Genomic DNA, 26,701 nt, shown 5'->3' with positions numbered 1-26,701 from the left:
ATAAGTAAACATGCAAATTTCTGACCATAAAGACCAGTATTTTGTGGGCAGATACTTAGGTAACCTTTTCTTAAAGCTTTCATTATGCTCACGGTGAACTGAAGAAGGTGAGAGGATAAGATGCTGCCTCAAGCAGGGGAAAAAATTATCGCAAGGTTTATTTTTAAAGCCAAGGGCTAGATTCTGCATCTGCCCAAGTTGCTGTCACCGTGCAAAAGTCAGCTCCCAGATACCAAATCAGGCCAGAAGCACTAAGAATGTTTGCATGTGCTGGTGAGAAAGAATAATTCTTAATCGCAACTTCCTTTTGGTCAGGAGTTGAATTTGTGAATGTGATCAAATACTGCCTGTATCTGAACTAAAGTACTGGACTTAATATACTCCAGGGATGTCTGCCAATACAAAGTCCAGCATTTTGAAAATAGTATTAAGGCAGCATTTCCAGCCATGCATCCTTACTCCACCACACAGCATGGCTCAGACTTGCACTGCAGCTGAAACATTAATGCAGCCTGAGCAACTTTAAAAACCATCAAAGAGAGTTCTATCTCTCACAAAAGTTTTACTCTGAGGGCTGTGTAAACAGAGCACTGTCTCTTTAACTGATTTTATTTTCCTCTCTCTTTTTTTTTTTTAGTTTAAAGATTACATTTAATATCTATTTCCCAGCAGTGTACAAACTGACATCATCTACTCATAAAAGCGGAATGCTTTGCTTTTTTAAGCTTCAAGCTGAATAACAAATTGCCACAGATGACAGCATAAAAGAATAACAGAATGGAATCAAAAGAAAATTCATTGTCAACAGAAACCCCCTGCTGAGGAATTTCAATTTCATATATCTAATTATCCCTGTCAGTTGGAAGAACTGACAAAAAGCATTCTTTGTTCTCTCTTTCTGCCTCCCGCATCTCACTCTCAATTAATTCCGGCATACAAATATGACTAATTGTCTTTGCAGTGCTCAAGAGCTCTGTATATAAATGTTCATGAACTGAAAATGATTTGGAGGGTATTCATGCATCGATTTATGATATTTGAACACAATAGACATGCATAATTCAGGTGACCATGTTAGCACCCTCACAAGCCCTTATTATAGAGATTAGGCAGGATTCTCTTTTCACATCCTTTTTTCATATATATGCTTTGTGACAATAACTCACTTTGCACCTATTAAAAGAGGAAGCATTATATGTCTGCTGTGGCTTATTGAAATTGCCATGAACAAGATTACCAGCATTTAAATAACATAGAGCGTATGGCCAGAAAATATTAGGTACTTTCAAAAGCAAGACCAAAGCATGATGAAGGTTAAAGTTGATGTTGTTTTTTTTAATCTTGACTTGATCATTTCAAGAAACCCTTGAAGTGACAGAATTATCTTTACTCACATCCTGTATTGACAAATACACTGAGGTTAACTTTTATATTATACCCTTTATGTAAATATATACACAGATGCATGAATGCATTCACTGAGAGAGGGAAATAAATGAACAACTTTTTATTTATTATTGTTTTTAATTAAATGCCAAGGTTACCTCAAGGGAAAGGTTCTTGTATGATGACAGAATTAAGGTTGAATTAAGGTTTATAATCGAAGCTTGGAGAATGTTACGATAGCTTGGCTATCCTGGCTCATAACAAAATTTCCTCCATTCCGTTACTGTACTTGTTCAAACAAACCATATGAATTTTTTTTTTTCAAACTCAGATACAGCTGTATTACTTACTTGGCCAGAGATCTTGCCCAGAATATGAACTCCTCACCTACGCCAAGGGCACATTATCACACCTTTTTGAGACAGACAGACTGGCTGAATCAGTAAAGAAGCTGCAGCAGTCACTGTGGTGTTGGTTACACTGGTTTCACTGGTAGTCATGCTGCATGTTGGGATCCATACAGCAAAACACCAGTACTTAAAAACCCAGCATAAATAAGACATCGGATTTACTCGTGTTTCATCAAAAGGCTGTTTTATTCCTGGCCGATTCTTAAGTCTGGCATTTCCCGTGAAGAAAAAGGAGTTAAGTGAGAAGTTACAAGCAAGAGCAGAGCCTAAAGATCATTTATTACATTGAATAGAAAATGTACCAAAATAGAGGTTGCACAATGGCAAGTTTGCAATGAAAAAGTGAAGTCTGGTCATGTAAGGAAAATCTGCAAAAGTTCTCAGAGGAGACAGAGTTGCTGGTGTTTATAGGACTTCAGTTGTATTTTGTACCCTGACTTGGTTTGCACAATGTCATGTTGGAATTGTCCTGTTCTCCATGGTGTTAGATTGTTGGAGGCTTTGTTTGATTTTTTTTTTTTAAGGGTTATTTTAATTTCAGATTATATTAATTTTCAGAGAATACAATTTTAAATTACATCGAAGGTGTAAAACTCAAAAAACAGAAAGAAATACTTTTTTCCCAAGCATGTTATAAACCCATGCTGTAAAAGTGGGAAGCTGTACAAAGCCCAGGTTTTCATCCCTGTTGCTGCTTCAAGGTGAACAATGACTGAGGTGTAGACTTGTACAGACACTTGCTTGTTTCCTGCATCCCTACAAAGCACTTAGAAACTTGAATGGAAAAACATGTAGCCTGTGCATAAATTTTTCCATGACACCCAACAATTTATGTGCCCTTTGTATACAGTTCTCAACGGCAGCTGGCTCCCACTCCTACATGCAGAAAATGCCATGAGCTCAGCAAATAAGAGTTTTCCATGTGAAGCAGCACAATGATTTATACACAAAGTCATCATGCACTGAACACCTACAAGAAGCATATGGATGAAAGGGCTCTCAGAAAAAGTGGGGGGTTAGAATATGAACAAATATTAAGCCTTGACTACAGGATAAAGTAAAGAACTTTAAATAAGTAACCACTCTGTGAAATATTTACTGGTGGCAAAAAAAAATAATGCCAAATGACCTGTTCTCCAGAGGCTAGAAAACAGGTGTGAGTATTACTATGTAAAGGAAGACTTTTGGATACTGAGACAATAGGAAATCTGGCAATTCCCATTGAAACTGGTGTTCAGTTAGCCAAAAATCAATAAATAAAGCAAGTTGGCTTGTGTTTGGGTTTTTGCGTCTGCTGCTACCCTCTGAAATTGCTATCTTTTCCTTTACAGCTGCAGGTCAGTTTTTCATACATGTGCTGCAGACCACCTCTTCATGCTCATTGCATTTGGCTTGGGGGGAAGTTAATGCATTTTGAGGCATAGGTTTGCCTCTTCTGGCTCACTTGCACTCATCGCTTATGTCACTGATTAATTGAGCCCTATTATTTAAAGCACTGGTTTGATTGAGAATACTTTCAGGACGTTGTGGAATCAGCACCCTTCACAAACGTCCATGTTTTCAGGTGAGTCAGAGAAAGCTTGCTTCAGTTTAGTAGAAAAATTGCTCTTAGGTGTTCAAGACATCAACTGAAAGCATAATACTTTTTAGGCTCTCTTGCAGATTGATGTTGGTTTGGCCTACTCAAGAGGTAATTGATTTTTTTTTTTTAATCTTTGAATTTTGCCCATTCCTTAAAAGGCTTTCCATCTAACCACAAAGGGAACTGCCACATCATCCCCAGTCCCACCAAGAGACAAGTGTCCATGTACTTCTGTTCCCATACAGACCCTCCATGAGATCAGTGCACTCTGCCTTCCTTGCAATATTCTTCTCCTGCTGTTATTAAGCATAAAAATCAGAACTGGTCACAAGCAAGGCTCTGATTAATTCAGAAGAACTGAATAGGCAAGTTCTGTGCCCGCCAGGGCTCCCCCAGAGGATTAGAGCCCTGGTTACCAGACAGACAACATCATTTTCTTGCCAGGTTCCACAAAAGATACTTTGGGTCAAATTTTGCTCTCCAATGTACACTTTTCATTATTTGAGAAGCTGCACCATTTTTACAGCATAGAGTACTCAGTACTTGGCTCCATTATTTTACTTTTCCTCTTTTTTTTTTTCTCATTTAAAGAAGCCAACCAACTACAAATATTATAGAGCTGAATGAATGGCATAAAGCCAAAAGTGTAAAGACTGAGAGGCTGCCTTAATTTTTAAACTGTTCTGTTGGCTTTTGATTTTGACTTAATTTAATTTTGAACCTGCAGGACTTAATGAAGCCATACCTTTGAATTTCCTGGCATTTACCACTTTTGCTCTGATTTGTATCTCTATAGACATTGCTAAGCTCTGTTTGGAAAAATGCTAAAACTAAAACACTCCAGTGTTCCTATAAAGATCTCATTCCAAATCTCTGTGCAAAATATATCTTTTCTGACTTGCACATATCTGTTAATTTTGCTCTCCCTCTGCTATTATTTATCTCTGTAACTGTATTGTTTAACTCCTGGAAAGTGGTTTTGGGATAGACTTTGGATGAAAGACGCTATACAAAATAAAGTTGTATTGTTTTGTACAAGCTGGCACATACTTGTACTTGGTTCCGCATAAGCTTGGCAGAGATCTCTCTTACAGTGCAGCACTTTCTAGTTTCTCTCCAGATTTTTTTTTTTTTTTTTTGCATCTTTCCCACTTCCTTTTGCTGGTTAGGATGTACTACAAGAATACATCTGTTATGATTAATAGGTGACTAGAAATTTATTTGCTACCCAGAACTTGTCCTTTTCCCCATCAAATATTTTTGAAACAAGGATAATGTTACTGAGGGAGGTAAGGCTGCAACATTGACCTGACTAAAATCTACATACAGGAAAGAAACTAAAAAATGCATCTGATATTTTAAACATAACATCTACTTTGATTTTTATAAGCAATCAGAGGTGATTAATGCTTGGGAACACTGTTCATTATATGAGCCTTTCTGTATCCTTGGTCAAATAAAGCAAGCAGGTGCAAGTCATAGGAGTTACTGATTATTTATGGCTTTTAGATACTTTGTGGGTTTAGCTGGTGAGAAAAGTTTTATTCCACTCACATGGACAAAACACAACCAACTGTCTGGACTGATTAAATTCACATTGTTGTATGAGCACATGGCAGGCAGGGGAAAAATTATAAAATCTCACCGCCTATGCCATGGCAACTGAGCAAACAGCTCATGGGAAGAATGTGAATAATAGAAAATAGCAATATTTCTCTTTGTGTTTTCAGACTTGACAGTTTTATCCCCACATCTGCCTGATGTCCGGTGAACAACTAAAGTGCTTGTACTAGCTACTCTAGTTCTCCCTGATTTTGCTCATCCTTGTCTAAGAGTTGTCTCAAGATGCCCCACATACATTTTAAGCTTTAGGAATATGAACCAGAAAATATTTGGGGGTTGTATACGCATGCAGGGAAACCACAGAAACAGGAATGTGCTACTTGTGAAAGGCTTTTTAAATTGACTTTAGTGTACACATTCAGGATTTCAGTTTTCTGGACAGAAAAGTGAATGTTGGAATCATTTTTCTGAATGCATTTCAAGTCAAATGCCAAACTTTCACAGGAACCATCAAAAAATGTGTACTAGGTTCAAAATTTTATCTGCACAAATTTATTTCCCTTCAGTTCATGGAATCTGTCACTGTCTGAAAACCAGACATCAGCTGGATTGTTAAAACCAGCTTGTTGAACAGATTCTGATTGCACTCATGAAACAGATGTCATAAGATGCTTCCTTCTATCTCTAAAATATGCACACTTGGTTTTGCAGCGTCCAGCATGACTTTTGATCATTCGTTTGGTGTGTCAGGGGAACTTTGCTCTTCTGAAGCAAGACTTGTCTTCAGTGCTTTTGGAAAACTATGTGGTAAGTGGAGATAGGAGAGTTTGACCTTTGTTAGGAATACCACTTGCAGTTGAAAATTCCCCTTAAGCCCAATGTAGTTTGAACTAACTACATACCCTATTTAAGGTGGCCTATTTTAGTCATGGTCAGAGGCAGGCCTGCTAACAGGATTCAGAAGTGGCTGAGAGGAGAATGCCATATTTTTCTTATCAGGTATGATGCAGTTTCAGTTCTGCATTTCCAAGAAGGTTGGTGTGATCTGATAACTCTAGTGCTATGAAATAAAACTTTTAAAATGTTCTGTGTATATGACTATGTATACAATAAAGGGGGATAATGAGTGCTATTTTTTTCAATTGATGAATTTGTTTTTTTAAAAAGGATATTTAAAATACTGTCATTCGATGAAACTAGGAACCTGGTTTGTTTGCCTGATTTTTCTGTTGCTATTTCAGTAAGCAAAACTAGTGTTTTTGACAAACTCAGTGTGGAAAGCACATTGAGCTCTCTTTCATATCAGCAGTGTGGCCTTAATTGGATGTTTTACCCTATCACGATAGTGTGAAAATTAAAATACCTCACTGTTCTGGAAGATCCACCTTGGGCCAGCAGGTCTGGAAGAATCTGAGTTCCCCATTTGTTGTAAAGGCCTATGGGTAACTGGAAGTTGAGGAAACAAAAATCAAGGGAAAAAAATATCTTGAAAACAGCAATTGCATATACTGAAGAAGATGTAAAGAGCACTGAAATTTATTCTGTAAAGAATTATAACCATAGAAACTACTACTGGACACAAATATCAAAATTTTGATATCTCAAACATTTGATTAGAGAGCTATAATTATCTATCAGACCATCTGAGAGTGGACTAACGGGCTTTTAGTCTCTGGGACCAGGTTAGAACTACTCTGAAAAACATCCCACAAACACACATGCTGAGGACATGTATTCCTCACCATCAGCTCTATTACTCTGCAGATCTGCTATTGCCTTTGTAATGGAGACAGTCTTGCAGTAGTAGAGAATTCACGGGATATCAGTAGGTTATTTCACAGCTTTTAAATCAACTTTTATGTCATGTAGGTTTTGAGACAACATGCAAGTACATATGATTGTTTATAGTTGTGCTTGATGCATTTAAAATGTATGTTGCATGAAAAACAAGCAAGAAAATATGCTTGAAATAATGAACAACATAGCTTTGATGACACTCATGACTATGTGTTTTGGTTCCTTTCTTTCTCTAGTACATCTCTCTGGTCAACCAGAAGGATTCTACCTGCCTCATCACTTGTCATTTGGATTTTATGTTCTTTTCTCCCCTACTTATCCTCTGCTTGCCAAATTCATCAGAACACTGTGACAGAAGAAAGCTGGAGTTTAGAGATGATTAGGAATGCCCAAAATGTTTACAGAGGAAGTTAATTCACAGTGCTAATGTCTTTCCTGAGTAGCATTTCTGTAAATTCAGAACTCCCTTGGTCTTATTTACACAAGAAGAAATCTGAGCTGGGAGTTAAAATATAGTTAAATCTGTACACCAAAGGCAAATAAGAGGGTAAAAGGCTGATATTTATTTCTGAAAGTAGGGAATGATTCTGAAAAATGAAAGGAAGGATACTTCTGGACCCAGCTCGGCTTACACTGAGGCAAAATTGAGTTCTGCTATTGATTTAATGAAAACAGGACCAAACACTGTGTGCCACTTGTCCATATGAAATAATTTGAATGGGCTGAGGAGAAACACAATAGTAGAGACAGGGAATGAAAAACACCCACAACGTTATACACCTTCAATTCACTGAGGAGAGCTTTTCTCATGAAGGGGTATATTATTCCCTTATGTGTATGTGGCTTCCATTACCAGTAATGGGAGTTGATCACACACAGAGAGGAGAATGGACTCCTCCGTCTGACATCTCACTGGCTGCCTGGTATAAAGCCAATAGACAATGCCAAGTTATTCTGATCGAGCTACTAATTGGAATCATGTTGTATATTGCTGAAGTTTGTTTATTTTTATGAGAGCATTAAAATTTCAGAAGAGCTGCATTTGGATCTCTCTTAGTGCACACACACATACTACAGGCAGTCTCCTTGTTTTACATGACATGCAGGGGTACAGCATACATGCTGTCTCTTTTGTGTTTTGCTGTAGTGGTCTAGAGATGGCAGCATGTGAAATTATAGCCCCTGCTGTGTAATGTTTTTAATATGTACAAATGCACCGGCTGAATTAAAGGAGCAGCATTGCTAGTTCAGCCCAGCACTGACTTCTTTATATATTAATTGTAATTAAATATATTTGAAAATATGAGTATGTTGCAAAGCGTGGTGGTCTGGGCCTCCCGCCTCCTTCTTCCCCTCTTTCTTTCCTGTCTTCCTCCCCCCTGCTGCCTAACATATACACCGCCAGTGTTGCCACAGTCCCTGCTTTCCAAAAGGACCCAGTGCGTCACACTGCTGAGCTTTCATGTCTAAACTATCAACACTGCTTAAACAACTGAATGACCAACACTTTTAAGGGACTTGTCCATACCAAACTGTAAGACACTCCATGGGCAAGGGATGGGAATGGCCGCAAAATAAGAGCTCTAGTAGAAAATGGTGCATTGGTAGTGAGGGATAGTTATCCTCAGCAGGCCAGTACAACAGGATTGAATCCAGCCTGAAAAAACACTGGTTTCTTCTGTCACTAAAAGATGACATTTTCTTATTTTGCTGCAAAGTTCAGCAGGGAACCCAAAAACTAGGCAAGCCTCCCCAAGGTGAGCATACCCTCTGCTTATCATTGAAAGCACCGTGCCTTATTAGAAATGAGGGGTCTATTTCTTGCCCAGCTGCAACAACAACATTAAATAGTAAATTAATATGCACTTACACACCCTGTGTTTCAGGCTCTGCTGTTCACACTATTCAAATGTTAAAGGCCATGATTGCGCCCACTGATGTAGAATTTTGGCATATATGTTTTTGGTCTTCTGCAAAACCTGTCTCTTTCCCAAGAATGTTAAGCCCATGTATGTGAAAAGAATAGGGCTTTATCTTTTTTTAATTAGGAGGCTAGAAGCAGAACATGTGCATTTTTTCTGTTTTTGAAAACACTGATTCCGTGTCAGTCTGTCTGCTTTCTGTGCTTTCATCTCTATTCCTGATAGAATGACACAGTGTAGCTCTAAAAATTGAGTATATTTGTGCATTTAGAAACAATTATTGATATGCAAGAATTTTCAGCTCTGTATGGTGGTGGTTTTTATGCTGCCAGGCTCATACCAGTACTAAAAAGGAATCACAGATGACTATAAAAGAGCTAGTGAGAGAGAGGGAGAGTTTCCTGGGTAAGGCAGACTGAATTCACACTTTAACATTTTATTTATATCTGGATATTTCTTACTGTTTCAGGAAAATCTTCTGGAATTGATAACATTCAAATGAGGCATCACCATGTAACCATCAGGTGATGGAGGCTTATTTGAATGCATTTCTCTCCTGAAGTAACCTGCTGTCAGGAGTGGTTTGAAAGCAGCTTCTAACAATTTTTGCACTTCCCAACAGGATAAGTAAAATGCTGGTTTGTCCTCTGCTCCATCGTGCCATTAACCTCAACTCCTGTTAGTTTCTCTGTTTTCACTGAAGGTACTTTTTTTGCAGCGAAGCAGCGCTTGTGGGTGGGAAACCTTTCTCCTGTATCTACCAGGTGGTTAACTTCTCCTTTTTAAGGGTTCATTTCACAAAGCGATAGGCAAAGGCTTCATGTGTGCTTCATTAAGGAGTTTACCTTTCAGCATTCATTTCATTAGGAAGGGTAATTCAAATCACGCCCCTCTGCAGAGTGAGACATCTGAAGGGAGGGCTGGGGTGGGAGGGTGAGAACAGGGCTTAAGATTTAGGGGGGCGGGGGCTAGACAAGGAACCTGGTGGCAGGGGGAGAAATCTCCCTGGACCTCCAGCATTCCTATTTCTAGTGGTGCATAGTAAGCTCCTATGCACCAGATACCATCTGCAAACGAAACGACCCATTTTTCTACAAGAGAAAGGAGAAGTCAGCAAAAACCTTCTTTAAAGCAGCTTGCTAAAATGCAAACTATTAAAATATGAAGTCTCACTTCCCTTGCCTGCTCCATGGCAGCCCCTTAGTTAGCAGAGATCACATTATCCAATCCTTTGCTAGAACACTATTCAAGTTTTAGCAATTCCCTGTCAAATGTTAAATAGTTTGCCAAAGAATAATAGATGCTTTACATTTTATGCATTACTAGTTCCGAGACTAGGGCTATAAAAGTTTTCTATTAACATGTAAGCACTGAGAGAAGTTTTTTTTTGTTGTTGTGTTTTTTTTTAACTTGATAAATATACATAACTCCTTTACAATGGGGCTCTTGTGTTGCTAATGGGGACCCTTAATGGAGAGTTATATTTCCAGGATTATATCTTTATTCAGTTGCAAATTATTTTTGGGGGGAGTTTTAATACTCTGCTTCAGTCTATGAATAATAGTATCATTTGAATGCAGCGGACACCTGGTGCAGTAGAAGGACAGTGGGAGCTCTAGACTGACCTGGTATGACTGCCAACTTTGCATTTTCCCAGCCTTTCCTATCCGCTCCATTCAGCATCTAATTTCATTCTCCCTCAGCAAAATGCTAGACACTTGTAACTTTATTCTCCCTCGGCAAAAACTTGCTCTCTTGTAAGGAGGGGGAAAAAAAAACGTGAAAAAAAATTTCATCTTATCAATCTCTTCTTATACAGAGTCTAGTAATTTGAAGGCTGGGTAAAGTTTCAGGAAAAAACTTCCAATTAAATACTGTAAAAAGATAAAATAACAGTGGCCTTGCTGCTGCCCAATAGCTTTCTTGAAGCGGTCTTTTGTTGATTTATTGTACATTAGCCACTGAGCCATGCAAAGAACATTACGTTTCAGAAAGAGCTATTCGTATGCGGCCTGCATCCTCTCCAAAGACAATCAGGCCTGTATTGCATTTTGCAAATTTATACCAGGATGTTGGTTTAGAGTGTTTCCCTGAAAAGTTTTTCAAGTAAGTGTCTGCTTTCATAGGCAAGAGTGATTGAGGCACACAAACAAACCTTTGTTTCAAAACTCACAGATGTATGGCTGGAGCAGAGCTTTGTTTTCCGCTTTAAGGAGTATTCTCAGATTTTTGTTTTGAGCACAACACAGGATTGTACAAAAAAATCAGCTTGAGGATGAATGTCTGGTATAATCTCAGGCTTTCCAGATTTTCCCAGGGTTAATTTTTCTACTCTGAACTTTGTGGGGAGGGAGTTGCTGTTGGGGTTTTTGTTTTGTTTTTTTCTTTTCTTTTTAATTCAGGACTCCAACAAAAGAAGCTCTGGGTACTTTAGTCTTTAATGACTTTAGGAAACTTCATTTCAAAGCTATTTGGGAGTTTGTGGCCTTGATAACATACTTCTTGTGCTGAGCTCTGATCAAGTTCTTGTTCTTCTTTTACCCTTGCATCATCATTTTTGAGCATCCCAGTGCAATGGTGCTTGCCATTTCTGAGGTGGAGAGATAGCCACCTATGACCTGATCTACAAAAGGGATGAACTTTCAGATCCACCCTTTGATGGGTGTAGGGCTGTGTATGAACACTGACCCAAATGACCAAACTAATGCAAAATCCCAAAATGTACAAAATCCTAGTTACAAAGTCCTAATAAAACACACCTTACTGACAGGTTCAGGTTGGCAGCTAAGCAGTAAACTAGAAACAAAACTGACCCCAGCCGCCAAAATGCTAAGGTGTTTCTGATAACAAGCACAGCAGCAGAAGGAAATGCCAGGTACTACATGTTAAACATCTGACTGGGATGAGGAGGACACGCACTGGCATAGGTAAAGTTGTTCTCTCCTAAATTGGGGGCTAGATGCACAGGATGAAGTCCTGGCTGGAGTGAAGTTGCTGGAATTTTGCCATTTGCTTTCACAGAGCCAGAATTTCACCTTAGCAAGCAATGTACTGTGGCTCCAGCCAGATTCACAAGAGCTATCGGGAAAGAAAGGCGGTCAGAAAGTCCCAGCTCTGTCCTCCGGTCCGATTACGTCTCTTGCTAGGAGAGCCAAAGCTGTTCTACCATCATTCAGCAAAACTGTACGGTGCAGGCAACTGCATTCCCTGCATTCCCAGGAGGTCTTTGAAGGAAGGAAGGAAGGAAGAAAAGGAGAGGACAAATTACAGACCCTGGTCCACAACTTCCTCAGATACCTAAGCTAGAAGGATTCAACTCTGCAGTAGTGTTCTTAGGCTAGACCAAGGCCCATGTGCTAACAAAGACACATTGCTGCTGATTAGGTTATATTAGAAATTTGCCATGCATGTTTTATTTTGAGGCTGAAAAATTGTTTCACCGCTGGACAATTTTTCACTGGGAAAATATCTCTTTCTGTCAAGAAATCTGTCATTTTGTGTGAAAACCAAACACTTGGAAAGCAAAAGCTTTTGACCCTTGATCAAGACAATATTAAAATAACAAAAATTGTTGGTTTGGGAATCTCACTGTGTGTTAGCAGTTGAATGGTAGATTGAATACCTTCTGCTTTCAGTATCTTCTAATAAATGATTTCCCAAGCAAACAGTGGTGTAAGCTTTATGCAAAAGACAAAGACCATGGTGCAGTGCAGGCTGATCTTCCAGCTGGTAGGAAAGGACATGAGGAACCTCAACTACAGTTCCCAAAACTAGATTTTTCAAGGGTGTGAGAAGAGAATCATAAATGCAAGTGGTTTAAAACAAAGCCTTTTTGGCTTTTTCTGCACACAGGAGCAAGATTTAGTTAGACTCTTTTTACCTTTTCTGGTGGAGAATTATCAGAAAAAAAAGGCTATATAAGAACATTAATATGTCATTCAACATTTATACCATCAATAGGCTTAGTTGTTTTCTTATCTTTGAAGTCTGCAATGTGTAAATCATTGTAACATTGGCAATATTTTGATAGTTAGTGCAGGCCCTTATTTACTTTAGGATGAATCCTGTCCTCTCCAGGGTATGAGACAATTACAGAGATGGTAGAAAAACATCACAGAAACCTGTGATGTTTCTCTGCTTAAGGAAAAGAAGACCAGCTGACAAACTCTTACAGGGCATCTTTACCCTCTCTCCTGTACGCTGTAGAACCAAAACCTCCACCAGCTATTGCTCCCTTTCAGCAGATCACCAACTGGCATTGTTCCATAGCTGCTCTTCTGCAACTTGGCACAGGCTGCAATCTCCCAGTCCCCAGTCCTCGGGATTCAGACCTCCCTAAGTGGGCTAACTAATATCCCATTTTACAAACTCAGACAGATGAGGTGTCACAAGTAGTTGCATATTCAGCCATTTTTAAGTCCTGTTATGTACAACACTCTAAAAGGACTTCCAAAACTGTAGAACTGCAGAAGTTCCTGGAAAAGTAACATCATCCTTGATGGCTTCTCTGCTGCATTTCAGCCTGCACTTCTGTGAGTCTGGAGTAAATTTTTTTGGTTTTCATTAATCTAACACCTTCTGTGACCAAAATAGGAATAGCCTTCCTGTTCAGAGGCTGTTCATAAAAGTAGATTGGTTGATTGCTAAAAATGTGCGTGTCTAGAGGAAATTATGATTAAATACTGCTTTTCACAGTCATACCTCCACTCTTCTGAGACCAGAACTGCTTTGGAGCTACTACCAAAGGCAAACTATCATTGGATATTGTTGAGGTAACTGCTGAAAATCCTCTTCAAGTATCTGAAAAACATACAAAGCATTTCTTGAGAAAATTCAACCAAACCTAAGAAGTCAAATCAGCAATGTTTCACAATGTTGAACCAGACAAAGCAGCCTAGTCTGCATTGGTGCTGTTTTTAAGAATTTCCCATTTCTTGCTAAATTAGTCCAATCAGTTAAAATTCCACCTTTAGTTTCTGCAAAAGTGGGAGGTTTTCTTTAGTTCTTGCTTGAAAATGTCTTTATTTTCCTTCTTAGAATGATAACTTATGGATAGGAGAGAGCAAGTAGCATAAAGCAAATCAAGAAAAAAAGACAGAAGAAAGATGATGCAATAACCTTTCAAAATTCCCACTAGAAGTGATCTGGGAGGGCAGCTTGAGCCTTTACTACATATTTTTTCAACCAAACTCTGACTTTCAGGAAGTCAAATTCTTTTATCACCAACCTCAGGGCAGGACAGCTGCCATTGTAGTGTAACCAATACATTTCTGTAGTGCTCTGCATCACATGCCTCTTCTGCACAGCTCTGTCTTCATTTCTCTGCTCTGCCATTTACTGTTTGTCAGCAGTTTCTGATTTCGTGCTCCCAGTCTTTATGCAGATGCAGGAACCAGAAAATTTTCATAGTGTGCATACAGACACTTCCCACACACCTAGTAGCAGTAATACTGTCAGCATGCTGTAAATATGTGAAGTTTTTCAAAACTACTATTATTATCTCATATCAGGTTTCACCTATCATAATATTATCACGCAAGTGGATTTTTTCAGAGATGTACTGTTACAAAAAAAAAAGATTTTAATAACTTTCATGTGGGGATGCACTGGGAAGCATCTTCCTTTCCCAAAGAAATTTTAGAGTAAATACTGCAAAATTCATTAACAGAAGTCAGAATGCCCCTGTTTATTCAGTACTACTGTGCATACAAGGCTGGGTTACCCAGCAATGCTGTCTCTTTGGAAGAAGGAATGAACTCATGGGTCAGAACTTTTCTTGTTCATTCAGTTGTCAAATCTGACTTTACTCATGGGGTAGTTAAAATTTAGGAAGATATAAGGGAGATGGAAAGAGAAGAGGCAAAAAACCCCAAAAGATTATTTCTTTTAAGGGAATGTGAGTGTTGGCAGTGTTTTGGCCTGGCTAGGGCTGTGCTCTCACAATCATAGCTGTAGAAACCCTTTCCTGCCCACTGCATGTTGTTTTCAAGGGGATGACTGGCAGTGTAAACAACTCTCTTTTTTTCTTTTCCTGTTGTATAGCAGCAAATCTGTGACTAAATATTGTTGAATCCATGCAAGTGGAGTAGTGTAAATGATAATTTTGCTGCACTGTTAGTTTACCTGCTTTGGGTATGCTTATAGGTTGAAGAATATAGGTATCCTACAACCTTTGATGTATTATCCCCACAAAAAAATAACCCCAAACCACTGAGATAATAAAGCGTTATCTCTGTTTTTCACAAGAAAGATAAAAGAGGGAGAAAAAGCAGAACTGTTGCATCCTGACATGAGCTGACATTGAGAGAGAAACAAAGCAAGCTTTTGAACCTAATGCAGCCATAGCATACCAGGTAGCCCTATTAGCTTGGCATTACAGTCAGGAAAATAAGCCCTGAAGAAATACCATGGCAGAGCTGACCTCAGGATTAAGATAATACCTCTGGACAGTGTTAGTTTCTGTATATGTTCTAATTAAAAGAGTATGCCTAATGATATAAAATGTGCATTTGGAAGACAAAGGAATCAGGGGGAAGAAACATGTAGGATTCTTCTCTTTTGGGGGTTAAAAATTTGTTCATCCACTAAAATAATTAGCAGAGTGCTTGAAAAATAAAATTAAAGTAGGTAGATGCATCACCGACTTTTTTGTCTTGCTCCCTTATTTTATTCAAATCTTCTTCCAAACAGCTGGTATCTCTTGTGTCAGAATCGGGCATAATATTTTGTGGTTTTGTTTTTCTCTCCCTTTGGGTGAGGGAAGAAAAACCCATGGATAATCTGTGGTGGATCAGACACCTTTACATATCTTCTTAACCCTGCACTGCCATGCTGGGTCATAGCACTGTCTGTGAAGACAGAGATACACTAGGAGAGGAAGGAACAGTATTTGAAGAAGTAATATTTGAGCTTTTCCATCTCCTGCCTCAATTTTCGTTACTGCATGTCTTCTTCTAAGCCCAGAGAACACTGTACTTGAATGAAGGTTATGATTCATACTGCCTGCTTATTTGGAAACATCATTATTACCCTGTGCAAATACAAACCCAGAGCATTACCCCAAAGCACCATGAAGGTCACAGTACAGCTAGAGAAAAGGCACAGACTGTATGAACCTCTGCTTCACCCCTGGCCAACTGTGCAGTCTTTCAGGTGTTTGTTTGGTGTTGCTCCAGGTGGGAAAAAAAACCCCCCAGCGAAACACAACCTCAGTGTGAAAAGCACTGCATAAATGCAGTACCTCTGAAGTTGCCATGCCCTTAGTGGCTCTGTTCCTGTTTTGTTGTCCTACTGTTTAACTCTATGCCATGTGACCTAACAGACACAGGTGAATCATGCTTTAAAAGGAAAAGAGTGAAGTCGTTAAATATCTGGGCTTTTTCTTACCCAAATAAAGATTTTGCATATTCCTATGCCTTACTAATGAATTGGAAACTGTGCTTCATAGTGTGTATGTTCCTTAACTGTTGACTAACAAAAGCAACCAGCTGTGCCTTAAGTGTACTGTAGTGTAAACCTTTGGGGATTCAATAATGATAAAGCACTAATTCAATTCCTTTGTTATTCTGGTCCAATTTAATGAAGGGCCAACACTCTTTGACTTCTATATGACTTCAGATGGACAGGAGGGCTCTCACTGCAGAGCGCCAGGACTATGTTACCTTCCCTCTCCTCATTTCTATTACTTAAATGAAAAAGTAGCAAATAAGCAAGTGCTACAGTGACTTAAGATTTATGTCCTTGTTTCTGTTGTCCTCGAAAGTTTTAAGTGACATTTATGGATAGTCTGTCACTTTATGCAGGTAAAAAGGGCTCAACAGTACAATTTTCAACAGAACTCCATTTGAAATATATCTCAGCTTGTAACACAAAAGTTTGCTGGATCAGGCATGTTCTTCATACCCAAGTTAATAACTGCATATTCTAGCACTGCCTGTATTCATCCAGTATTCATCGACTGTAGGATTCTTTTGCAAGACTTGGAGTTTGAATACCATAGTCTGCCACAGTTTTTCAAATGAAACAATTACAGAAAGGGTAAAGAAGAGAAACATTAAAATGAAAATATGTTTCTGACTTTATCCCTCTGAGAATTTAATGAGCTGAAGTACTCAGCAGCTAAAGACAAATCTACATTTTAAAGTCACTATAATTTTTTTCCTTTTCACCAGCAGAAAAGAACAGACGGATAAGAGATAAAAACCAAGATGTCTGTATTAGGGTCGAATGAGGAAATGTTTTCCCTCAAATAACTTCATGCAAGACATTTACTGAATATTTTCATAGGAGATTTTTTAATTAAATACATCTTTGATTCAGTTCTTAATCTTCTACAAAGACATTTATAGCATCTTCAGGAAGATAATTACTTAACCTACCCAAAAATTAGTCTTTGATCAAACTTCCATCTTTTCTGAAATGGAAATAGACCACTGTAAAAAAAATCAACGAGTTCTAATAAAGGTAAATCTAAGAAACACATTGAGACAGAGAAAAGGAGGAAGTTCTGCTGTATCCAATCACATGCCAGTTCATGAGTTATTTGTATCCATGTTAAGCACATATAATAAAGTTAGGGCCTCTTCCCTCCGTGGTGTGTCCTGTCTGCAGGTTTCCATCATGTTTAGCTGGCTTTTTCCTGCTGCAACCTGTCCTTGCAGTGATTGGCAGAGAGGTGCTGCTTTTTTAGTGAACTGGAAGAACATCTAGTCCAAGAAGAGTGCCAGAAACTCAAGCTGTACCTGTGCCTGCTGAACAGCTGGAAAGAGTATGGCATGAGGAGAATGGAGGAACTGGATTAATACATGTGCTTATAAAAATGTAAAGGTAAGGATAGCTGAACAGTTCTGATAAATCAGAACTATTGTGCCTGAATCACAACAGATGCTTCCATTTGGAATAAGCACATTTAAGACTGTTAGATAAGTAGCCACTTCATTTGAGTGAGAACAATTGATTATTGTGGTTCAGTGAGAGTATGCCAGAACACAAATCAAGCACAGCAGATAGCTGGAGCCATAGTTAGCAAAATGGAGAGAAAGAGAAGTAAAGGCAATTGCAGAATAAAAGTGGTGTGTTTATGAGCATAGCTGTCTCTTCTAGAGCGGCCTTCATAAGACGCTGCAAGTGGCACTGCTGGATACACCTGGAAACTCAGTAGGAAATTAAAAGGCAATTAAGTGTTTGTTAACTTGTGGAGCACATCATGTGGGTCTTTATATATCTCAGTGTTCATGTTCTGTACTGTTATGCTGGGCAATTGTTTTGTTCTGTCAGTTGCATTCTCCAGACATTTAGCTGTAACCTAGCAGGGACTGAGGAGGAAATAACATTCCTATTTTCACACCGGCAACAGCTGATTTGGTTAGGCAGTACACTAAATATAGTAATTTGCCATGTAGCCAACAACAGTGATAGCACATCAAAAAGAGATTCTGTGACATAGCAGGGATCCCTAATGTGCTAGGAATGATGGATGGGCTGTTCATGCACCTCACAGAATGATGCTGCTTTTCAAAATGGAAAGCGGCGTGTGTGACCATCAATATCTTACATTGAATTATTGGCTTCTGTCATGATGCCTGTATTTTAGCCAACTCATGTGGTGGAAAATTATTTTATTCTAGTGACATTTCTGATAAAAGAGGCATCAATAAATATTTTCCCTGAGAAATGTGTTCTAGATGTTTTCAGGTGATAGCAGCAGTCCTTTGAAGAGCCATCCATGGCTCATAATAAGTAAATAAAACTGTTACTGAGCAAAGATTGAAGCATGAATATGCTTGTGTTTAGTGGGTCTCTTTTTCAACATGAGCATTCTCTATGCCCAACAACTAGATGGATGGCTGTTGTACCAGTGTAGAATGCTGCTTGACTCAGTGTTAAGTGATGCCTTCTGTGCCTTTATTATCAGTGGGAATAAAGCGCCTCCAGTTGACAAAGGTGCTATTCTAAAACACTGCCACTCTTGCCCTATACCCAGGTTGCCAAGAGGATTTCAGCAACACCACCAGCATAACTCAGCTGGTGTGGATTGTACTGAAACACCATCTGACAGGACAGCAGCCATGGCAATAAGTGGGGTTTACTCTCCATAAGCCAAGGAGGAAATTAAAAATGCTCCTCATCATATACTGGCAAGTGCTGTATAATACTTTAAATACTTTCCAAAGTTAATTATACTGAATCCACTTGCTCAACCATATGAAATGTAGCATGAAGATCTCATACAGGTCCCGCAAACCACATGGGTGCTCACCACGATGCCATCGGGGCACTATCTATAGCCATCTATGCCCATCTTATGAAAGCAGGATGATTTCGTTGAACTCAAAGCATATAGGACAGCAGTATGGGGTGAAATTTATCTAGAGGCAGTGTCAACCACTTCTTATTCAGCTATACTCCATGACTGGGTAACAGTACACATTTGTTTCAGAATAATTGCATTGTGTTATTTTCATCTGCTGTTTTACAGCAGTTTTGCACCTTCTCCATAGGGGACAGTTCCTCCTACTCCTTCTTCCTTTTGTGTTCCTCCGATAGATGCTCTTCAACAAATCCTTGGAACTTTTCAAACCAATCATTAGCACTAGGCATTTCCACAAGACTGCTGTTGACAAAAATTTTTTGATGTGTCATTATGTCATCTCCTGTCTCTTCTTCACTTTCAGAACTCTTAGCTTAACGCCAGGTCACAGGTTTTCCTGAAACTTGTGACTTTCCAAATGGTTGATATCCCTACCACCTGCCTGCACCTGCACGTAAACAAGCTGTAAGACGTATATGGCAGGCAACTGAAGAAAGCAAGCTTGTCTGCTATCCAGAAGACACAAGCATCTATGAAATGCTATGGAATATACAGTAGTATGAAACAATATGGAATATAGTTGACATTGTGGCACAGATTTAATTTAACAAATCCTATTTTGAATAAATTGTTACTTGAACACTAGGACTGAAATCACTGTATTAGCTGTTAAAATATTTGAAATTTAAATTTGAACTTTTTAAATGAACTTTTGCATTTTAGAACACCAAACATCTTCCACTGAAAAGCATACATCTGCAAGAGTACTGAGGCCCATGAGTGTTTCCATCCATACGGTTTCCACTTGGCTTTGGTATTAATTTTGAAGGTTAAAAGGTAAATAGCATTTTTTTAATTTGTGAAATAAGTCCATTTCATAAAGCTGAAATGCGATTCAAAGTGTCTGAATTTTTTGGGATTTTTAATTTCACTGTAAATTGTTTGTCAAGCCCTATTCTAGAACCGCAACCACTACAATCAATAGCAAGAGACAAGGTATCTATCAGCACAGCAGGGATGGAGCAATTTAACACAGCACATTTCCTCCTTTAAAAAAAAATTCCACTTTCACAAGTACCAGTCAAATAGTGAATTAAACACTTCTTAAAGTACTTCTCTAAGTGTACTACCAGTAATTCTGGGTCATATGTTTCTGGGTTTTTACTATTCCATGAACGCTGTTTTATTACATCTGCCATGAAACCTCAAGTTTTGCATCCAATTTCAGCATTGAAAGCCTCCTTTCTAGAGCAGAGATTCTAGAAAAACAGAGATAGTGACAGTAAAGTGCAGAACTGTCTGGTCACACATTCTCTAATTGTAACAAAAGCTTACACTTAGCAGCCTTCATTGCACTGGACACAGATGATGAGTCTGAGGATTTCTAAAAACTAGTGACTCTGGATATTTCTGTCCTTTCACCCTGGAACAGATTTTATTCTTTCCTCTTTCACCTTTGCAATTAGCAGTTCACTTTTCCCATCTTTAAAAGTAACACAGCTTCAGATATTATATTCCCCATTTAACACTAGTACTTTTTGAACCTCTTTCCCAGATGTTATTTGTTTTTCAAGAAAAACTCAGCAGAATGAAAAAATTCTATCTTTCCTCAGAAATCAGAAAATCCTCTCAGGAGAGAAGGAAATTAATTTTCAACCTTGCACACTGAGTATGTCTGTTCCTGCTGAGAGGCAGAATAGGGCAGTCTTGTGGACTGAACAGGGATTGCTGGCCTAAACCGTAGCACTGAATCCAAATATTGGAAAAGGAACTCAGGTTCACCCTGAGACATCTAAATAAGGTGATGTCTCCTCTCTGGTGCTGTCCTGACTTGCCCTTGCGGTGTGCTGTTTACCCTAAAGCTCTCTGTGATTTGGGAACTGATATTGGCAAATAACAGAGGCAATACCAGGATTTTAAAGAGGACAGTTGTAGACCATCCAGCAAAGGCATGAAACAATCAGTGCCTGTCTACCACCAGGTGAAAACTGAATCATATTTAGAATTATCAGAAATAGATATTGCATTTTATCCTATCAATTATTAAAAAGAATAAAAATTTTAAAAAATTAAAATGTGGATCTTAAGCTAGTTTAGAAAAATAAAACCTTAATCCATTATGCAAGTAGAGTGCTGTTCTTTTTTACTACATATTATTTTTGTTACTACTAATTATTAGGAATAGGTCCATGTTGAGGGCCCCAGTGGACATGCATAGTAATCACTTCTCTAAATTAGCTTCTGATAAAGGACTCAACTCAGTGTGAGTTTGAGTACTGCAAATCCATTTCCAAACATATTTTACATATACTCTTGTTTGTTTCCTCTGAAGTACAGCAAGGATTGCAGTTCATTAACTGAAAAAATCAAGAGGAATCAGGAAAGAGGAACTGTGACAAAAACAAAGCTGATGTACCTCAGAGTAAAATTCCAACACCCTAAGAATTAAGTGCCTGGCAGTCATGCTGGACCATGATTGCTTATGCCGTCCATGACACGTCAGCATTACTTTGTGCTTCACCTTCCATTATTTTGGTTACATCAACCTTTTAGATTCTTGTTGTACCATTATATGGAAAAATCTTTGAGGAAACTGTGGTGTTTTTCCTTGAGAATAAAGTGTTTGGTACAGTGGACAGCAAATACAGGATCAGGGTCTCCAGGCCTAACTCATACCTCACATGCTTTGCCATATTAAAATATCATTGTTGGCTTCAGGGGTGTTACATCTACCTGTGTCTTCTTTTCTTTATCTACAGAATGCCTGCCCATACCCAAACATTCAGAAGGCCAAATTTCAGAATTCCAAGGCTAAAGTAACAGTAATAAGATTTGGAAAATGAATACATTTCCTCATTTCTTTTGTTATTTGCCTTCTGCAGGGCTCATATTTTCCAAGTTCATTTCTGTAATAAATCTGCAAAGCTGCTACAGATGAAACAAAACAGAAATTCCCCTGTGTTTTCACATTACTTCCATAACAGAGGCTACTAAAGGAGTGTAAACTATTGCAAAATTTATGATTCATATCATAAGTGTTGGCAATAGATCCGTTTTCTTCTTTCATCTGAAACTCAATACACCATTATTATTTCCATGTATTTACATTGCCCTTTCCATATCTTATACTTAACTGAATGAGTCATAATTGTCTTCTTTCAATTATGCTGAAATAAAAATTGCACTGATAGCACTGGTGGGTGCACTTGACAATGCTGCCCCCCACAGCTCCTCTGCCTTTTTCTGCAGATCAAGGAAACAACTGAGCTGCAGAAGTCCCAAATGTGCTCTTCCTTTAGCTAAATTAAGCCTCTTGTCTCCCTCTGAAATTCAAGGCTGCATAAGAGAAGCAAATAAATCAAGAGTGGTGCTATGGCATTTAGCCATCCGTCAGCACTATAAACAGTTCTTGCCTACCTGCTTAAAAAAGTTAACTCCTTATATCCCTATCATTCTCCAGTCCAGATTGCCCTCCTTTGAATCCTCAGTAAGCCTCAAACTAAAGCATTGCCACTTGTAGCAAGTAGAGTTCAGCATGGTATGAGGCTTAATTCCTTCTGAGCTTGCCAGGCCACGCCACTGTAGTGCTGAGCACCAGCAGTGTCACTCCACGTATCATGCTGCCTAAATTCCCACCATCACTGGGAGATATGTCCTACAAGTTAGATGTCTGATACACCTCTGAACAAGAATTTCATTGTTGCCTGCTCTCTTATTTGTGTTGACTTTCATTTTCTCATCAAAAGACAGAGATGAGACACAAAAGCAGCTTAAGAACAATTTTTAGAGTAATTAAGTGCCTTATAAGGAAAAGTAATTTGCTTCCCTGTCTCTCTTATACCCATGATTTCAGCCCAGGTTATTTAGTATTATTTAATAGAGTAGATATTTCACCAATGCCTGAAAATTCAGTAGTACGTGCTGTGTCACAAGGATGGCTGTCTCCCAGAGAAAGTATGTCTTAGGTAATGAAGGGTAAGTTTATTTTGAAGTACAATTTGCTTCAAGGAGGGAGATACTCCAGACTATCCTTTTCAGTTACTGGCAATCCTGTAATCCAATGCCTGGTAGTCTGCAGGTATTCCAGCTCCTGTAATCATGTGTTTCGGTGAGCATGGGAAGAGCAGTGCCAAGTTTAAGATGACTTCTGCTGCATTCCTAGAGAGACAGAGGACTGATGCAATGAAGGCCACCTTTGCATTCTGTTTGATCTCCACAAATTGCCCAGATACACGGTAAAACTACTGAACAAATTGCTTGCAGCTGTATGTTTTAGAAGAAAGGCACATACTAGTGATCCTTTATTTTCCTGAAGGAAATTGTTTGTTAGTCTACATATATGCACTAAGTAACATTTCATTCATCTTGTGCAGGTCTTTACAAATAAAAATACAAATAAAAATCTCACCATGTGAGTTCAGAAAACTTACAAAGGAGCTAGCAATTATCTTGATTCCATAGAAGATATAATTTGCCCAAATGACAATCTGAAAGAGAATTTCATATACAAAGATACCAAGTATGTAGTCGCCTGCCATAGAACTCTCTTTGTCTCTCCCCGCTTTTCCCTCTCCATGTACTCCCTCATCCCCCCACCTCCCCCTTTTTAAAGCTTGTTAATTCAGATCAATCCTTCAGTGGTAATATTGCCTTTGGGTTACATGCCAGCCTATGGAATTATATGTTTGAACACAGGGCCAAACTAGCAGTTATTCCCCTGCCACTAAAGGTGAAAAGGTTTCCAGTAAATCAGGTTACTTTTCCACAGGGTAAGCGGTGTTAAATACAGTCTCTCTGGGTACTTCATCAATATGATTAACCTATTGGCATTATAGTTATCAAATTACAGTATGAGAAGTCATAAAGTTAAAAATAAATCTGTTTTCCATTGAGAAAATCCATTTAGGTGGAGACTGTTATATTAAAAGCTTAGAGAGTACATATAATAGTATCATAGTTCATGAGGAATCATTACCGCTGTGGAGGTTTTCAAAATTAAACTTGTGGGAATGTCTTACAGATAAGTAAAAAGCTCCCAAGGGATTCAAGGTACATACCATATAGGGCCATCATCTTATTAGAGTTTTACTACTAACCCTATTAGAAGTCTCCAAGCTGAGAAAGATTACAGCATGTAGATTGTAGAGATATTTTGTAGACACTTTGCAACTCACCACAAATGTTCACCTTGGGATCTTGGTCCCTGTAGCTGAGTTAAATGGCTGCCCTAATTCCACCACCATGGCTGCAGCAGTCTCTTAATGTACCATAAATCCAGTCAAGTACTTTGACCTCTTTATTCATTGTCACTATAGCTCCTGAAATTGTCCATTCTAGCAAAGGGCCTGCAGGAGTTTGGCTCTTTTGACAAATGTGGTAGGAAAGAGTGTTGGTTTCCTGCAAAATGTGTCTGGGCTTTTACTGCAGAGAAAATAGAGGCAGTGAGGAGAAATTGGAACACTAATGCACATCAAATGGGATGGTCATTACTTCCTACTACATGCAAATTACTCATATCGTTTAATCAAATACATTGCAATTCATTAAGTGGCTGATGCTTCTGTATCTCATTCAGTAGTGCTTGTGGATTCCACGTTTCATTAATGGGAAGTGTTAGAATACAAAAGTGTTGTAAAAAAGTTACTCTGGGTGAAGAAACCTAATGCTTGCATAAATATTTGTAAGCAGAAGATACATATTTATTGCAGGTCCCTTCAGATTCTACTCTGTATGTTCTTTCAGCCTGCTTTTAATTAGCTCATGCTTTTTCAAGAAACATGGCTTTTGGCTACAGAATGTACAGACTTCCAATAAAACACTACTCAGTCAATGGAGAAGCCTCAAATCACCTTGGAAATCTGAGTACTCAAATTAAGCATACTCTCTTAAAATATAGAAGAAGATGAGACGTCTAGCTGGACCTGATTTCATACAGCAAGTTATTTCATAAATTTTCACACGTGAAATCTTGTGTATCCAGTTCTGCAATTTTCATTGCTATTAAAAAAGCTATATTTGACAATAAACCTAAATGCAATGATAGACTGTTTGGGTCTTTTGAAAAATATTGCACTGCATAAAGACAATTAATATCTAGAAGATGTGAAATTAATATTCACTGTTACATTTAGTATACTCACACTATTCATTTGAAATCAAGTTTCATGCCTGTATATGAAAGTAGAATGTTACTCATTTGTGAATTTAAATTATCAGAAGTTTCTGTTAGTAGCCCGAAACTAATACATATAGAACTTTGCACAGCTCCATTTGAATAGCTGTATATGTTGTTGACTCAGTGCTGCTAGATTTTTTTACAGTACTACATGAAAGCAAAAAAGTAAAATGTTTTATTCTTCATTTCAATGTGCATAATGTTTAATGTATTTTTGTCTCAAACTGTCCTCCTAGATATGATACTCCCTGAGAAAACCTGAAAATATTGGATTATATTAAAGTTTAATTATTTGTATCAAATTTTAAAATGTTTTAAAAGATGTTGGATCAATCCTGATATTGTAAGCAGTTTTGAGTGACCTTTTTTTAGTATTTTATTTGTATATTTTTAAAATAAATGCTTAGTTAACATATTATGTTTCATCCAGGGAATTAATGAATGCTTTGGATTAATAAAATCAATCTGACAAATGTAACTTACTCTTCTGAGTTAGTTAACCCATAGTGTATTTCAAATGACAATGACAATAAATTTGATTACCATTACCACAATGATACATGAAAAAATGAAAGAGTAAAAATTAAATACTTAAAATTACAGCTTATTATGGTATCTATACATTTGCAGCAGAATATGAGGATGAATGGGACAGGAGCTTCACAGCAACTAGCACACTAGAAACTAGTATTCAAAAGGGAAACATAATCTCAGATCCCAGCCATTGCTGAAGTTTTGATGTCTTAGGCTGTATCTACATAAACATATAATGAAGCACAGTAGAAGCAGTTGATTCTAAGATTTTAACATCCAGACAATAAGCATTTTAGGTGCTTTTGTAGCCTTTTTCTTTTTTCTCTGATCTTCCCCTTTTTTGCAGTATTTTGGGGAACCTAATAGAACCTAACCTAACAGAAATCTAAAATTAGATATTAGGAAGATTAATGGAAAACCAAAGTTAATAAATTTAGAAACATTATTCAAAGTTCTTATTGCACCAGCAAGACTTCACCAAGAATGTTGTGCTCAGTTGTTATCGCCCCTGTCTGAAACAAATGAGCTCAGACTAGAAGATGTACCAGGAAGGATCATTATGTCACTGGGAGAATGGAGATTCCCACTTACAGAAAAAAGATAGAAGAGCCAACTATGTTTAGCCAGGCAAAACAAAGCTGAGCAGGGGAATGATTGTCTCTCTAAATGGATCAGAAAGGTAAACACTAGCAGGAGAACAGTTCTTAAAGCTTAAGGACAATGTTGACACAGAACCAGTGGGCATATCCCACCTATGAATACATTTACAACAGAAACTAGCAGATGACATAGACACAAGAGGAGTGAGGCTGTGGTGGAACAGATTTCTGTCAGTGTAATGGGTAGAAAGAGTCAAACTTTTTTTGGAATCCACCTTCATGGTTTCATGATGTAAGACTGGATGATACCATTGCCTGAAAGTCAGGTGCTGCAGGAAGTCACCTCCAGTCCCATAGGATTCTGCTACAAACGTACCTCCTCAGCTCTGTGTGATCCAGAAGGACAGCTTGTAAAAAGAAAATA

This window comes from Aphelocoma coerulescens, chromosome 2 (assembly GCF_041296385.1).
Source record: "Aphelocoma coerulescens isolate FSJ_1873_10779 chromosome 2, UR_Acoe_1.0, whole genome shotgun sequence".
Classification (NCBI taxonomy): Eukaryota; Metazoa; Chordata; class Aves; order Passeriformes; family Corvidae; genus Aphelocoma; species Aphelocoma coerulescens.
The sequence above is the reverse complement of the archived record's forward strand: the minus strand, read 5'-3'. Positions refer to the sequence as shown.